This window comes from Bidens hawaiensis, unplaced genomic scaffold, assembly GCF_021521415.1.
Source record: "Bidens hawaiensis isolate Kalapana, Puna unplaced genomic scaffold, B.hawaiensis_p1.1 tig00074464_1, whole genome shotgun sequence".
NCBI classification, from domain to species: domain Eukaryota; kingdom Viridiplantae; phylum Streptophyta; class Magnoliopsida; order Asterales; family Asteraceae; genus Bidens; species Bidens hawaiensis.
In genome coordinates this window covers 37,430-53,568 of record NW_027502906.1, presented here as the reverse complement: position 1 = coordinate 53,568, position 16,139 = coordinate 37,430, and the positions used below count along the sequence as shown (strand labels likewise).

General features: G+C 35.2%; 2 pseudogenes across 2 annotated transcripts; both read right to left on the bottom strand.

The window, feature by feature from the left end:
- Positions 1 to 3,946: 3,946 nt before the first annotated feature.
- LOC143606356 (uncharacterized) lies at positions 3,947 to 6,853 on the bottom strand (annotated as a pseudogene). The gene is made up of 4 exons (XR_013148739.1): positions 6,582 to 6,853; positions 5,476 to 5,619; positions 5,190 to 5,397; positions 3,947 to 4,257 (listed from the first exon to the last, which is right to left on the bottom strand). The product of XR_013148739.1 is annotated as an uncharacterized LOC143606356 (transcript).
- A 666-nt stretch (positions 6,854 to 7,519) lies between these two features.
- Positions 7,520 to 9,959, bottom strand: LOC143606353 (protein AGENET DOMAIN (AGD)-CONTAINING P1-like; annotated as a pseudogene). The gene is made up of 3 exons (XR_013148738.1): positions 9,855 to 9,959; positions 8,740 to 9,212; positions 7,520 to 8,042 (listed from the first exon to the last, which is right to left on the bottom strand). The product of XR_013148738.1 is annotated as a protein AGENET DOMAIN (AGD)-CONTAINING P1-like (transcript).
- Positions 9,960 to 16,139: the final 6,180 nt, after the last annotated feature.

Genomic DNA, 16,139 nt, shown 5'->3' with positions numbered 1-16,139 from the left:
ATATAAGCATTACAATTAGTTCTAAATTCACTCCATGGAGGAAAAAAGAAGTACAAATTTGAACTGAGATACTAAAAGAAATAGAACATGAGCGAGTCAAATCAATTTCATGACTTACGTTCATCGGCATCTGCAAATTCTGGAAGAAGTTTACCGTCTTCCTGCACTACTTTCTGAAATACAAATTAATAACAAAACTTCAAACTCAAAACATACTTCTTTTATTAAATCAATCACATTAAATCAACAGAAGTAACGCACAGAAGATATGAAGACACATCGTATTGAAGAATACACACACATGTGAGTCTCACACATATTGCTTTAACTATGATACATAAGACGGTTATGTTACCGCATTCTATGAATCTTAATACACCTTTTCTACCATCAGCCTGCAAGTGTATATGCAGTTCTCACCTAAAAATTAGCTATGAAAGTAAATTTACTAAGTAAAAACAACTTTTATAACTTATTATTATCAGAACCAAAAACCCTAAACCATTAGTTCCATCAAAATTCAATTTTAAGAAACAAAAATTGAGGAACAAAGAAATTTGTACCTGTTTGAGCAACACAGATTCAGGAAGATACCAGTGGTTTCATCTGGTTTGGGTGCAAAGCTATGTCTATCTTGTTTCTTCTTGTCAGGATTATTATTATTATTGTTTTTCTTGGAGGCCAAAACCACTGATTTTCTTCTGAGGGAAGAAGGAGATAATGGGAAAGCTAAGGTGGAAAGTGAAATTGAGTTGTGGGTTCTGGATAAAATACCATTAACAACAACTGATGAAGACGTATATGATAGAACCAGTGACTCCATTGAAGTTCAGTTCAAGGTTTAAGAAACCGGTTTGCTTCTTAAGGATAACGATGCGACAGCAAGTTTTTACAAAATTTTAAAGCTTGAAAAGAAATTAAGCTATTACAAAAATTCTTTTCATTTTATCGGTCAGAAAAGAGGTTTCTATTTTTTTATTTTTTTTTAACGACCAACTAAGTAACGTCGGGTATTTCGTACGCGGCCCCCATTGGCTAAAGGTAGCCCGAGCCAGCCACTAGCCCGATTTACCGGATAAAACCCGACCCCCACGCCCGCCAAATGGAACGCCAGCGAGGAGCCGGTAAAACCGGATGAGATCAGGACTCGAACCCTTGCAAGCCAGGGTCATCCCTTATATCTCCCATATAAATTGGTGATAGTGAGGTTTGAAACTCCCTACCTCTCACTAGTAAAGTGAGTAAAAAAAACTAACAATCTAATAAATAGTTTCAAACCCAATCCTAAATATGCTCTAAATTTCTGTTAAAAAAATTCAACAAATACTCGAAATCCTTGGAGATCAAAGAGTATTAGCAAAATTCTCTTTTAAAGACTCGAACTTATGTATTTCCCAGTGCAGTGTAGTGGTAAGAAGTATGAGTTTTTTAATGGAGATTCAAGTTCAATTCTCACTTACAACACTTTAAAATACATGGGTGGCTCAATGAAAGAAGGCTGAGATCTTTGTGATCTACAATTTGATTCTAAGGGTGTCCGGTTTTTACCATCAATGGGTCTTCGGGCAGGTGAGTATTCTCCGGAACTTGAGATAACTTAAAGACGCTTACGGGCTCCCTACGGCTGGGTTGGGCCAGCTGTGGTGGTGGTCTTTTGCTATTGGGTCACCTCGTACAAAATACATAGACATTCTATGTTTGTTTGTTGTTAAAAAACAGACTTGAACTTATGACCTCGCATCTCCCATAAAAAGTATTCTTTAGAGAATAACATTTATAACCGCCATACCAAAATGGTAAAGGCTCTAATTAAACATTATATATAAGTTTTTATGAATGACTATTTTTACATTTATAAAAAAAGTACGGATTATTTATGTAATTTCCTATAAAAATGTCATCACCGTATGTCAACCACCTCACAGAGACCATAAAAATGACTTATCACAAGCAAAACTCTAATATAGTTGGAATAAAAATCGAGGAAAAATTAAACAATGTAATAAATCTAAAATCAAAAAAATCAAACACTTATTTGAATGGTTGAAAAAGGACTATAATAGTGATTAAATGAAAACGTTAAACGTGTATTAAAAGTGATTAGGTGAATTAAGATTGAAACAAATATCGACCATGTAATGTGACCGAGTATAAACACGATCTAATAATAGTGGAGAGTTTTATCTCATAGCAATATTAAGAAATGGTGTAAAGTAAACATAACAAATCTTGAGCCACGTGGTTATTTCATTGTTTACCTTTTTTTCTCTCTCTTTTTAGCTGTGAATTTCTTTCAATTTTTATATTAATGAGAGCATAACCTAATACCTCATAAACCCTTTTGAGTCCCCCCCCCCGGTTTTGTGAAATGTTGTATACATTTTGAGCTCGGCCCCCTCGGTGACTCAGTCCAAGCTTCGCCACTGCGGTGAAGAACAAAGAGGTGCATTTTGTTTGTGATGGCGGGTTAGAAACCGCGGAGTTGTGGGTTAAGGGGATAAAGCTTGTGACAGAGAAGCCATAAGTATGAGAAAATGATTAGAGAGTTGGTATTTGTTTCTCTAAAGGTTTTGTATGTATAGATATGGATATGGGACTATGAAAGTATGAAATACTTCATCTTGAAGTATTATGTTATATCAAATAAAAACAATTTTCGTACAGCCATTCTTCTAAGTCTTACAATACATATACCGTTATACGTACATTATACACAGTGTGATGACTATTTTATACAATGACTTGAACATTACATACGCGTTGTAAGTTTGTCTTTTAAGTTTCTATTACTTTAGTCTTCGTCTGTTGTCTTGACTTTTAACTCCCATACGAGTAAAATAAGATTCATGCTCGCTGCTCTCAATTAACATTAAACATGATTTTTACGCGCTATGAATAACTTAACGCAAGTAAAATGAGTATGTGATATTAATTGTACATGATACGAGTAGTTAATAAGCAAAATAAATTTATAACTTTGTCACGAATCAAATATGTTATATGGCTGGCATACTTTATAAAGCTAATAGGTAAGCCGAGGCCTAGACGTGCACAAAATCGGGCATTTTTTAAACCCGGAACCGGGTAGGAACCGGTTCCGGGTATGGTCAACAAAAGTCAAACCAGGTTCGGGTAGGAACCGGTTCCGGGTATAGGGAGGGTATTTGACCGGTTCCGGGTCGGGTCTGGAACCGGTTATTTTGTGCACCTCTACCGAGGCCCGTTTCAATGCAGATGACAAGTGAAAATGGTGAGGCCCATTCATCGTCGATGATGCAGCAAAGAACAACACAAGGGTGTGAATCACGCTCTTATTTGCGCAACAATTCCCCAATTTAGACCCTATGAATTCAAATGGTTTGAAGTGCAGTCACATATTATTATCAGTTTGCAGATATATAGGACACCTTAAAGAAAGGAGTTTGAAGATCACATGGTTAAGAAAAGTTGTTTTCTGAGCCCGACTTTCGATTCTTGTATAGTAGTTGGGCTAGCACCGTTGTACAGTAGTTTATTTCTTTTATTGGATCGTTGGCTCGTTGCTTGTTCGGGGACATGTCCCGGCTTGCTATAATGCCCCGTATTGTACTTTTTGTTGTTTGATATATAGTTTGCCAAGGCCTCGACCTTTTTACTAAAAAAAAGGAAAGAAAAGTTGTTTTACGTATGCTCTCAAAAAATAAAATGTGTTAAAACATACGCAAGTACTTGAATTGCGTACGCAAGTACTTGGCAACAAGCTACTTGAACCATTTGTGATGCCACGTACGCAAGTACTTGAAATGCGTCAAACATAAACCATGCATCAGCTTTTACCTGCAGTTGACGAGCCTTTTTGAATCATTAGTTTCAAATGCATGTCATTCCTTAAAATGCTCGTAAAATAGGTTGTATTTCGATAACGTGTCAAACAAGAAAAAAAATTAGTTAAACAGGAAACAGGTTAGCAAATATCATCTTTATGACAGGAAGCATAGTTCGTAGTTCCAAAACAACAAACAAAAATCTAGTAGATAACAATAACCTTAAACATCGTACCAACAACCGAAAATTCAACACAAAAACTAAAAAACAGACCAAGATTCTAGTCACTTGAATACCCATCATCATCATCATCATCATCATTTTCATGTTGTGCTACCACATTCTCAATAAACCTCTTCCTCACTCCTTTTAGAACCGCTTCTCGAGAAGCTTCACCTTCACTATGTCCATCATTAAGCACAGGCTCTGACCGACACAGAACCATAGCAACACCTACACATACATAATAAATTTAGCAATTTGAAGACAATAAAATAATGTCATAGTTATTAAAGCCCTTGTTTCTTACGCCTAGGCCCATATTTCAGACAAGGCTCAATAAACGCGCTTCTAGTTCTTAGGTGAGTAAGGCTGTAAACGAACCGGACGTCCGCTCGGCGTGAAGTCCGTTTATGTTCGTCTGTTTAATAAACGAATTGGACATAAACAAAAATTTTCGTTCGGTGAGCTTAACGGACGAACACGGATAGAGACTGCATTTGTTCAATAGTGTTTGGTAATGATTATACTTTTTGAAATTAATATGCAATCATTTATGTTAGTTTATTCATTAGAGTCGTTTATGTATGTTTGTCCATCAATGTTCAATACAATAGTGTCGCTATGTGTCCGTTTGTCCATTAGTGTCCATTAATGTACGTGTGTTCGCTTGTCCATTAGGGTACATTACAGTCCGTTAGTGTTCGTTTGTCAATTAGCGTCCGTTTACAATGTTGACGAACGGATACAAACGGACATGGACAAACTCAATTCCTTAATGGACGGACACTAATTTTCGTTCAGTAGTGTTCGTGAATCGTCTATTTGTCCGACAAAAGCTTAACGGACGAAGATAAAAGCTGAGCAAAAGAAACGCAACGCGTGCTATTGAAACGTAGATCTATGAGAGGTCACAGGAATTACATTCAACATTTTGTTATTCAAATTTTAGAATTAGATTATATTAAATGTTATATAATTTTGTTTACTGTATTTGAAGAACAGTATTATTTTTCATAGACATAATATACTTTTAATGTGCGCTTTTTTTTTCTCAGCCCTCGCTTTTTTTGGCGCCTTGTACCTAGGCCCCATGCAAGGCCTACACACCTTGAGTGCGCCATTATTGTCAAAAACATATCAAATTGTCAAAAAAAAAAATGTACCTTCCGGAGTGCATCTTCTACCAAAAGTATATAAACCAACATAATTTGCCTTCACAGCACCATTATTATAAAAACCAATACTGTTGGGAGATTACGATCCGGGTAATTAGGAATGCAGTCGGTTGATATTATTTTAACAAACTTTGTTCCAGGGTACATTGTTGCCAGTTCTTCCATACATTGCATCAGGACACCACATTCAGGGTACCTATTTAAAGATTAATTAACTGCTAATAACAAACAGAATAATATCAATATAACTAAAACACGAGTTAAATAAGGTTACCCGTCTTTGTATAAGATAACTACCACCCACACATCTGACGGGGCTTGTGACACTTCACGCACAAAATCCGACCCGGAAATGTGTTTGATTGACCCGAACTTTGGGACTTTGATCCTATTCTTCATCTCTGCTAACCTCTTTCTCCTTTAAGAAGGAAATAAATATAAGAACAAATAAATTAAAGCCATAATTGTATAATTTTTAAGCTTGAAATTTGGTAGTGAACTCAAAACTGTATAATTTTTAAGCACCAGTATTTAGGCTTGTAAACTGTTTTACTTAACAAACAAAAAATCAACCATGAACAATTAACCGAACAAGGTTTTCTACTTTGTGTTTGTTCATTAAGAAAATAAGTGTGTTCATGTTTGTTCATGTTCGCCTGTTACTTAATAGTATAAACGAGCAGTCATAAACAACACAAACGAGAATACCTAACTAAACATAGATGTACAAACATAAGCGAGTGAACACAAATTAAAAGTAAACATGGACATCAATCTGTCGGGGCGGAAAAAAACAAGACTAAATTGTAGCGAGTCCACAAAATTCAGGAGCAGGGCTACATTCATAATATAGGGTTCGGGCGAACCCATTATTTCTGGTGCATTTCTTCTTGTCCCCCCACCCCCCCCCCCCCCCCCCCCCCAAAAAAAAGCCCAGCTCAGCATGCCTTAAAACCCCACAAACCGTTAAATCATATTTCACAAACATCCCGCCTCTCACCTCTCAAGTACTTCTTCATCGCATTTTGTTCGTTTATGTTTTTTATTACAATGTTTTGAAATTCGGTTTGATACAGTGATGCAACTTTCTAGATATGACAAATTAATAGATTATATGCATATTGCAGCAAAAAACAGATGTCAACTCTGGCCTTATCCCAATCCCTACATGTTTGTTCGTTTAACTAGATGGACAAGTTTTGCTCACATTCGTTCGCTTATTAAATAAACAAACATTCACGAACATAAATGAACGAACGAGACATGTGTTCATGATCGTTCATTTAACTAAATGGACAAAAAGCTATGTTCATGTTCGTTCATTTATTAAATAAACGAACATTTCAGTTCACTAAACATTCAGTTCGTTAACAATCCTACCTGTATTCTTCGCGAAACCGATTGTCATCAAGATCATCTTCAAGATCTTCAAGCTGTTCTTCGGTCTTGCTATCAATCCAATTCGTGTCTTTCGGTTTGGAATCTTCATCTTCAGCAGGAGTAAACGGGTCGGGCTTGAATGCAGGCGGCTTCGGTGGTAAATTTCCAAGCTTTCTTTGAATATCATCCCATTGAGTTGTTGATCCTTCAACATCTTTGTACACAAAGTGATAGTCTGCCATTGTTGTGTACTATGATCTTTGATTTACTATCAAAAGAGAAAATATACATTTTATTTATGATATAAACCATTAAAATGCTTTACTTAATAGTTTTACTAATGCCATGTGCGCATATAATGTATATATGTGTGGGGACAAAGTGAAACTGCACTAAATTTGACGTTACTTTACTAATTTCGTGAAAATAACATTAAAAGTGGAGGAAGGTTAATCATGCATGCACCAATCGGCCGGTGTCCCAATGGTTGAGTGCTATGCTATGTGCCTTATGTCCAAGGCTTGATGCAAACCTAATATTAAGCTGGGGGTCTCACCAGAAGCAGCCTCTCTATTCCTACGGGGTAGAGGTAAGCAGGGATGCAAACGAGCCGAGCTACTGGACAAGTCACACGAATGTTCCAATATCATGTTTTTATGATTAAAAAATATAGACTGTACAAGTTCTTTTACTATTTTAAGTAAAATAAGATGACACAATTGTGATAATACAAATTCACATAATCATATATAATAATATAATCAACAGATTACCCACATCAACATTTTAACACAATGAACTCTACATCACCAATTTTAACCTAGTTTAAGGCAACAAGCTGTTAACAAACCAAAGTTAGATATTATGTAATAAGATATCATCTTAAGAGGTCATTAGCATTAACCATTAGACAAAAATATACAACACCATTCCTCTATTACAAGCTACCATCATCATACATATAGCATATCAATCATTCCTACTCATCATAACTTCCAAGCCATGCCCCATCAATAAAATCTTGATGTGGCCTCAAATAAGCATGTTGAAATTCAACCACACTATCTGTTGCCCAAAAATACACCTCATACTTAAAGTCCTTCATAGCCGTGTGGATTTGTCCGATTCGCCACCCGTTAACATCCCACGCATCGACCCTATCGCTCGGTTAAACTGCTGAGCCCGTTGGATTATAGGCGGTGAAGGCCTTATGCTCAAAACATCTACCTCTTCTTCAACAAGCTCGGGCCCGTCATTTGATTTTAGTGTCCGGTATTCCACCAAGTACTTTTGGTTAGAAACGGGCCTGAGAATTACTGCAGGGTACCAAGTACTCAAATACCTTCCTGCGCCATATGCTATCTCTACATTCAATCCACTTAAATAATCAACCATTAATGTATTCCCAGCTGTTTGTAGCTTCATTTTCTCAAGTCTAGCATTTTCAGCCACTTTTGGTCTCTGCAATTAAACAAGAAAAAAAATTTGAAAAATTCAGCTAAAAGAATACATTTCGAATAATTTTAATAATTTCAAGTTTTAACAACTAACTATTTATAATACTTTTTAAGGGATTATATAATGCAGGTTTCAGGTAGGAGAGGCAAACATAATCAAGTTTAGGGCTGGCATGTCTGATCCGTTTTAAAAACAAGTGGTGTTCGGGTTGACCTGTCTAACCTCTTTAGTCAAACAGGTCAGCTCACTACCCTTTTATGACCCATTTAACCCATTTTTTACAATCCATCAACCGGATAACACGTTTAACCCAACCAACAAACCCGTTTGACACATTTAAACAAATGGTTTAAACGGGTCGAGTTCAGGTTACAATAAATCTAAGTGTGCACGGGTTAGAGTTGATGTTTTTGACACGAATAAAATATGGGCCGTGTTCGGGTTGAGCAATTCAACCTGTCAACCTGATACGATTGCCACCCCTAGATTCAGGCGTGTATCACACTCTTCCCAAACCCGTGAAAATTTCCAAAAAAAATAATTATTATATTTTCGCCATCCCTAGTTAAACGGGTCAAAATTTGCCATTGCATCATAATTATAATAGCATTTCTATATTCGTATCCAATACATTAACCATTTACATAATCTAAAAGTAACAGGAAAGTTTTAAGATTAGGATCCTGAAAGTAAAACGTACCGCATAAGAAGAAACCCAATTTTCATTGACGAATTCTTGATGAGATCTCAAGTTCAAATGATGAAATTCAATTTCCTCATTGGTTGTCCAAAAGTAAACCACATACTTAAATTTAGGAAGAACTTTATTAACAACACCCAACCACCATCCATCATGATACCATGCATCCACTTCTTCAAGCATGTTAAACCAATGTTCCCGAACACTTATTGAAGGAATCGGCCTGATGGTTGAATCATGAACCATTTCAACAAGCTGTTGCTTCTGGTCATCGGTTGTCAGTGTATCATATTGCACCATGACTTTGTCTTCGCCTGCTGACCCGATAACCGTGGCTACATATCTTGCACCGTGGTAACCTCCACTCGGGCACCTTTTTGGAAGATTGCAGGCTTTGAGTTTTGTCTTCTGCATATGATTCTCAACTTTGTTGGTTTTTGGGATTGTGAAACTGGTTCGTGAGCTGACTTTTCCTACAGTCAAAAACATTTTTTAGTAAGTGAAAAAGTGTTGATAATTTCAGTATATTAAAGTCCCTTAAGTTTAAAATACATTATGTTTATGATATTATTTTTAAAACAAGTCAAAACTTGAAGATTTGATAATCCAAAGTGCTAAATTTAGATAATCTTTTAGATCATTCATGATTTTAGAAACGAAAATAAAAACCCGTTTTGACCCAAAACCCATTCCGACTGAACATGTTTAGGCCCGGATCCCTTCCAACCCGACCCAAAACAACCTTTTTTAATTTTTTTTTATTTTGACCTGTTTAGACCCGACCCAAAACAACATTTTTTTTTTATTTTGACCCGTTCCAACCCGACACAAAACAACCTTTTTTTTTATTTATTTTGACACAAAACCCATTCGGACCCAAACCCATTTGGACCTGAATCCGTTCCAACACCAACCTGTTCGGACCCGACCCAAAACAACCCTTTTTTAACCCGTGACATGTTCTGAACCGACCCGATCATCATAAAGAATATATTAATGTTTAGAAAATAAGACATATAATGATTGTAAGTAGCAGACATTATATGATATCAATAATACATGCAATTAATAATAATATTTATAAAAAGAGTAATAATGTGAGTAGAGTAGAGTACCAGTGGTGAATCAAGATTAGAAGAAACCCTGGATGATCCATCATCTTCGATCTTCTTTCTCTTCTGTCTGGCGTTGTTGAAGCATGAATAATCGATGGTGGACATGGAAAACCCTAGGAAAGAGAGAGAGAGAGAAATTTGCTTTGCTACAGGTGTAAGTTGAAGATGGAATGAATGAATGAATGAATGTGTTGCAGGAGAGGACTACTACTACTGATATATCGTATATGGCAACTTTTGTGTGTGTGTGAGTTTCTTTAAAGTTTTTAATTAATTAACTAGTGGTTATTTTGTAACCATATTTCTTTCGCTAGAGTAACGTTAGATGAAAGAAAGTAAACTAAACAATAATTTAGGTGGTTGTGTCGATGCTAACTTGACGGGTTTACCCTATTTTCTAGTTTGTTTTATTTATTTTATTACATTTCTTGATAAGAGTGTTTTTCGGGTTTCAAATTTTAAATACAGACCTGAAACCCAACCCAAATCTCTCACGGTGTCTTTGGGTTCGGGTAATTCGGGTTCGGGTTGAGTTAATCGGGTTTCGAGTATCCTAGGAAAAAAAACTACATTGCTAATTTAAATGTAACATATTTTTCTTTACTCATAATGTAAATAAACAAATAACAATACAAAAATAAACCGATGATGTCATCCTCAAAAGAGTAAAAGTTAACAGCGTTTAATCATAATAAACATAATCGACATAATCGTCTTTAGTATGCCGTGATTAGGGTGTTGAATTATAGTTTCTTTTAGTCATAAACTGAAACATTAATAAATAATGAACAATCGATTCATAATAGGTGAAATGAGAATAGTCGGTTTGGACTAAATTTTGATAACATCAACGGCTAAGGCTTAGCCTATAATACCTAAAAATATATATGGTTATAAAACTAAAAGTGTATTCGGGTTTTTTGGGTTGACCCGAATCCTAGAATTCGGACCCAAGAACCAACCCGAATTACTTCGGTTCCGGTTCGGGTTAGCCTTTTCTAGGCTTCGAGTTAGTTCGGGTACGGGTTTTCTCATGTTGGATTTTGGGTTTCGGGTAAAAGTGACATCCCTATTTCTTAATATGTAATAATTTAAAATAGTATTAGATTTTTTTTATGTAAAATAGTAAAAGTTTAATAACAAGCTTGCATAGTTTAGAAGTTTGCTTACATAGATAACAAGAAAAACCTAATATGTATATTTTAAATGTTATATAGTATTATTAAACACGTGGGTTGAAGGGGGCGTTATACCCGTGCTTCACGACGAGCTTGTTAAACCATGCAAAGTATATGTAAAATTATTCAACCATGCATGCTCGTTACGGAGTGTTGATGTGTAAATATTATATAGAAATGTAAAATATAGAAAATAAAACTAAGTTGACTTAGAACCGCACGTTGTGACATAACCTTAAAACACACATGCACGTTGTAACATGTTAACTCGTAAAATTTAGACTGAAATGTTAACAGAAAATTTATAACATATGAAAAGTGTTAAGGATCAAAGTTAAAAAAAGATAAAACTATAAGGACTAAATGTTAGGGTTAAAAAAAATAAATAGCATTAAGTTAAATGTAAAAAGAAAAGGATTTGAACAAACAAAAAAATAAGAGTTCTTGAAACATTTCAATATCCAGTCATATTCTTTCCGCCCTAGCTACATTTCCCATTTTAGGGTGTGCTCGGGATTCTTATTTGAGGTGAAAAGGCCTTTTTGTGATAAGTTGAAAAGGTCTTATGACTTTTTAATAAGGAGTTTTCCAAAAAGTGTTTGGATTAACATAAGTCAATAAGACCCCTCGTTATGGGGCGCATAAAGGTGTGAAGGTGGGCGCCGTTGGGCGCTGAACACCACCAAGGGGCGTGTCACACCCCGACCAAAGGCGGCGGAACATGCCGAGGTGTAACGATTGTCCATAAGCACATGACACTATTTAAAGCGACAACATTTAATAAATTCATTTCATTTCACAACATCGAATATGTCACATAACGAATATTCATAACATAGTCATAACAAGATATCACAAAACATAGCAAATTAAATATTGTTCATTTCACTAATATCCTAGAGGTATTTGAGACGTTTTCTCCAAGCTCCATAATCAACCAAGATGTAAACCTGTAATATTTCATAAAATAAAGTTTGTCAACACAGGTTGGTGAGCAATTCATAAGTTTGAGCATGTAGATATGTAATAAGAAAAGCCACAAAACTAGTATACGAAACAATAAATAAAAGTCATAATTTGGATAGAATCGCTAATAGAATTACGTTAGCGACACCTAACTATAAGGGGATGCCAAATAGTCTAGGATTTAACAGTTATCGTTAATTGAATTACGTTAATGACACCTTGCTACAAGGGGATGCCAAGTAGTATAGGATTTATAGATAAACCAACCGAAAGCGATAAACACATAGGCATATAATCATAGAACACCAAATCGAGCAAATATTTAAGTAAAGTATACAACAACGTTGTGGTTTAAGATTCAAGAATAAAACATTTAGTTGAATAAGTATGAAATGTCACCCCCAAAACAAAATATAGAAAACGGGGTATGAAAGTACTCACGTTCAAGTAAACATGAAAGATGATAATTTGGAGATTTGCCGGAACGACGGGTTTAACGAACAAAGCCTAAAATGAAAGAAGTCTTGGTTTAGAAAGGTTGTCTTGAGAATCTTTAAATAAAATAAATGTTGAGAAATGTAAACAATTAAAGTTTCAAGGTTTAAAATGTAAAATTTATAATAATAACCCTTTAAAAATGTAATTTGCTCGAAACCGGATTAAAGTATTTAACCTTAATATTTACTTAACCTATGTTAACTAATAAGGTGGGTAAAAATGCAAGAATGCAAATCCCTTGGGAATAAAGATACTAAAACGGGTTTTAACGAGTGTTCGGGTTGTTGGTTCGGGTCTTGACAAATGGTCAAACCCAAAGTCAACTTTCCAAAATATTAAATGTTATGAGATAACTCATAAAAATCAAGTAAGACTTAACCAAGTATGTAGATCTATTGCTTTAGAACTAACAACGTACGTTAAGCGAGTGTTCGGTTTTGTTGGTCCAAACTTTGTTATGAGATCAAGTTGGATCCAACATTTCTAAGTACTTAAGAAAATAATTAAAATCAGTTTGTAAACTATTTTAAAAAAAATATACAAGTCTTGATAGCTAAAAACACATTTGTGTGTCTTAAGCGAGTAAAAGTCGGTTTAGTTGGTTCGGTTCCCATCTCACAATAAGTTCATAGATGGTTTTCACATGCCCAGATATCCAAAAACTTGTATAAAAATGTACAAATGAAATTACTTGAGTTTTACAACCAAAAAGTTAACAATAAAGTCTTTAAACAAAAGTTCGGTTTACGGTTCGGATCTAGTTTCGGGTTAAGACCGAGTTTAGAATCTACTAACCCATAACCATGGAACTCATAAAATGGTTTTAGAAACTGAGATCTAACATTAAACATGTTTAAACAAGTATTTAACAATAACTAGTAAGCAAAAGTTCGGTTTATAGTTTAGAGCTATTTACGGTTAAACCGAAGCATAGACCCTCAAACTCATAACCATGGAACTTGTAAATAAACTAAAATGAGCAGAAGTTAAGCATGGTTAGTATGTATAAACAAGTTATATAAGTATATATATATATCAAGAACACGAAGTCCTACATGAAGTCTTGCCTTACAAGGTCCGAAACCTCACCGACCGGAGCCGGAGAAGCAACTACCAAAGGTAACAAGGGGTATTATATATATGTTGTGCCACCATATTCAAGTGTTAGTAAGGTTAGATGAACAGATTAGAAAGAAAGATTACACTCAGTTTGACTTTTGGAAGTCAAACACTCAAGTACACTTAAGAAAATAACCTTGAACCTTTGATGTTTGAGAGAGAATTTCAAGTTGTAGCAGGGAATAATGGATGGAAATGATGGTGTATATATAGGGTAAGTTGAAATGGTCAAGTATAAAGTGTTTTGCATGAAAATGAGATGGTTTGGTCACATGTTTGCATAAAATAAGCCAAAAACGAGTGCAGGTCTGCAGAGGGGGCCGCGGTACGCGATCAAGGGAAGTCATCCCCCATCGCGTGGCGGGATGGGGTGGTTACCAGATTTTCCAACTTTTCTAAAATGGCAGATTTAGTCCCCGAAGTTCGTTTTAAGTGATTTTTACGCGTTTTAAGGACCGAAAAGAATGTTTTCAAGACTCAACAAGTGTAAAACAATATTGTAACATAAAATCCATCATTTTAATTATATCCAAGGTTTTGGTTTACAAAATGGGTCGGTTTGCAAGTTAAAAGATTACAAAACGAATACTATTCGGACCCAAAATTGACGAATGTCACAGGACGCCCTTGGTGGTGGGGCGCGGTGGTGCCCACGGTTGGAACGGCCGGCGCGGAAGAAGAAAGTAAGTGCCCCCCTCTCCAACAACTCTCTCCATCACACACACACACATACATATGCATAATGGGCGCCTTTGGCATTAAACCATAGCGAGACATTATTGGTTGGGGCTTCAATGCCCCCCCCCCCCCGATGCTAACATGGCGCTGACGTGGCACTGTGGAGGGGATTCGAAGCACCCCAACCATAGGGGATAGCCTAAGGCTATGTGTAATGGAGGGGCTTGCGCCATGTGGCGCCCAGTCAGCAAATGGTAGATTTTTGTTTTTGTGGTGTAATGGTGTTGTAGTCCTATATATATATATTATATATATAAATATATATATTGGTTTGTATATATATTAATATTATATATGTTTGTGAGTGTGATATATGTCACACCCCGAAAATCTTAATTTAAACAGCGGAAGACTTTGACCAAGTCTTTCGGGTGGTGACAGACGCCGTTTCAGCCAATTACATTCAAATATATATTTCAAACGAAAGTTGAACTTTACTTAACCATCAGAGTTATTACACGTGTCATATTACACGATTTTTATTCAATTTACAAATTCAACATAAAGTCAACATTTTTCATTCAAACACACGTCACAATTTTCCCACGCTCTTCGCGAAGCTTCAATACTTCATTTATTTATCTGAAAAGCATATTAAAATATCGATCAACACGATGTGTTGGTGAGTTTCCCTTTATAACAAAATAGTCCATATATATATATATATATATATATGAATCGAAAACAACATCCATATAATGTTCTTCTGTCATTATATCCGATATCAGTTCGTGTGTAATCGTCACTACACCCCGAATTATTTCCAAAATATCCGGTGTATAATGGTCTACCGGCATTATATCACCAATCCGTGTGTAATGATCTACCGTCATTACATCACAAAACAATAGGCATTTCATTTCTTAAACAAATTGAGCTGTTGTAGACGAGCAAAGAATACAACATTATGTATGACTATCTCAGTTGATAACTTGAAACATACCATACTCAAAATATACCCACTTTTAATCCAACACGATTGGAAGTGGGGGGCGTCACCCTGATAAATCTACCCATATTTCTGTGCCCTTACTAATTCGGTTAACAGTTATTTAGCCAACTAGATTCATCCCGCATTATACACCAATTTGTAAAATAAAATGCCTTTATAAAATAACAACGAAATCAATATGTAATAAAAAATATGTTTTTCCCCAAAACACAATTAAATATCGTTTTGAAAACATTTCCAGTTAAAAATCGAGGGGGTTCGATAGAGAAACTCACAACTTGTAGCTTTTCGTTCCAGAATTTGCGTGTCCTATATTAGTACACGTTTTGTTAATAAAAACTTGGTTTTAGTTTTTATATAAAGCCCTTTTTAATTTATTAATCCTACTCTAGTATATACATACGCACATAAACACATAAGCACATAAGCGAGTACACATAGTTCGGTTTTTCTTTAACTATTATTAATTAATTAAATTAATTAATAAACAATTATTATAAAATATTTTAAGTTTCAGTTGCTGGAAGTTTTTAAGAAAATATTAATCTTCTATTTTTCACAAAACTTGTCGGTTTTGTCGGTTTTATGCTTAAATTGCGTTATTTCGGTTTTTCGTTTAAAATGTAACTTATAAATTATGGAAAATACTTGTTACATAAATATTAGTCAAGTTTTACAAGTTAACTTGTGAAAATATATTATTTTCAGTTTTGTTAATATTTTCTTAAAATAACAACTTTTTAACGTTTTCGTGTCGGCTTTCGCGACACGAACCGTTTAGGACTAAGTTTTACCATCTTTTCCTTTTCTCATGTATTAAATTATGTTATACAT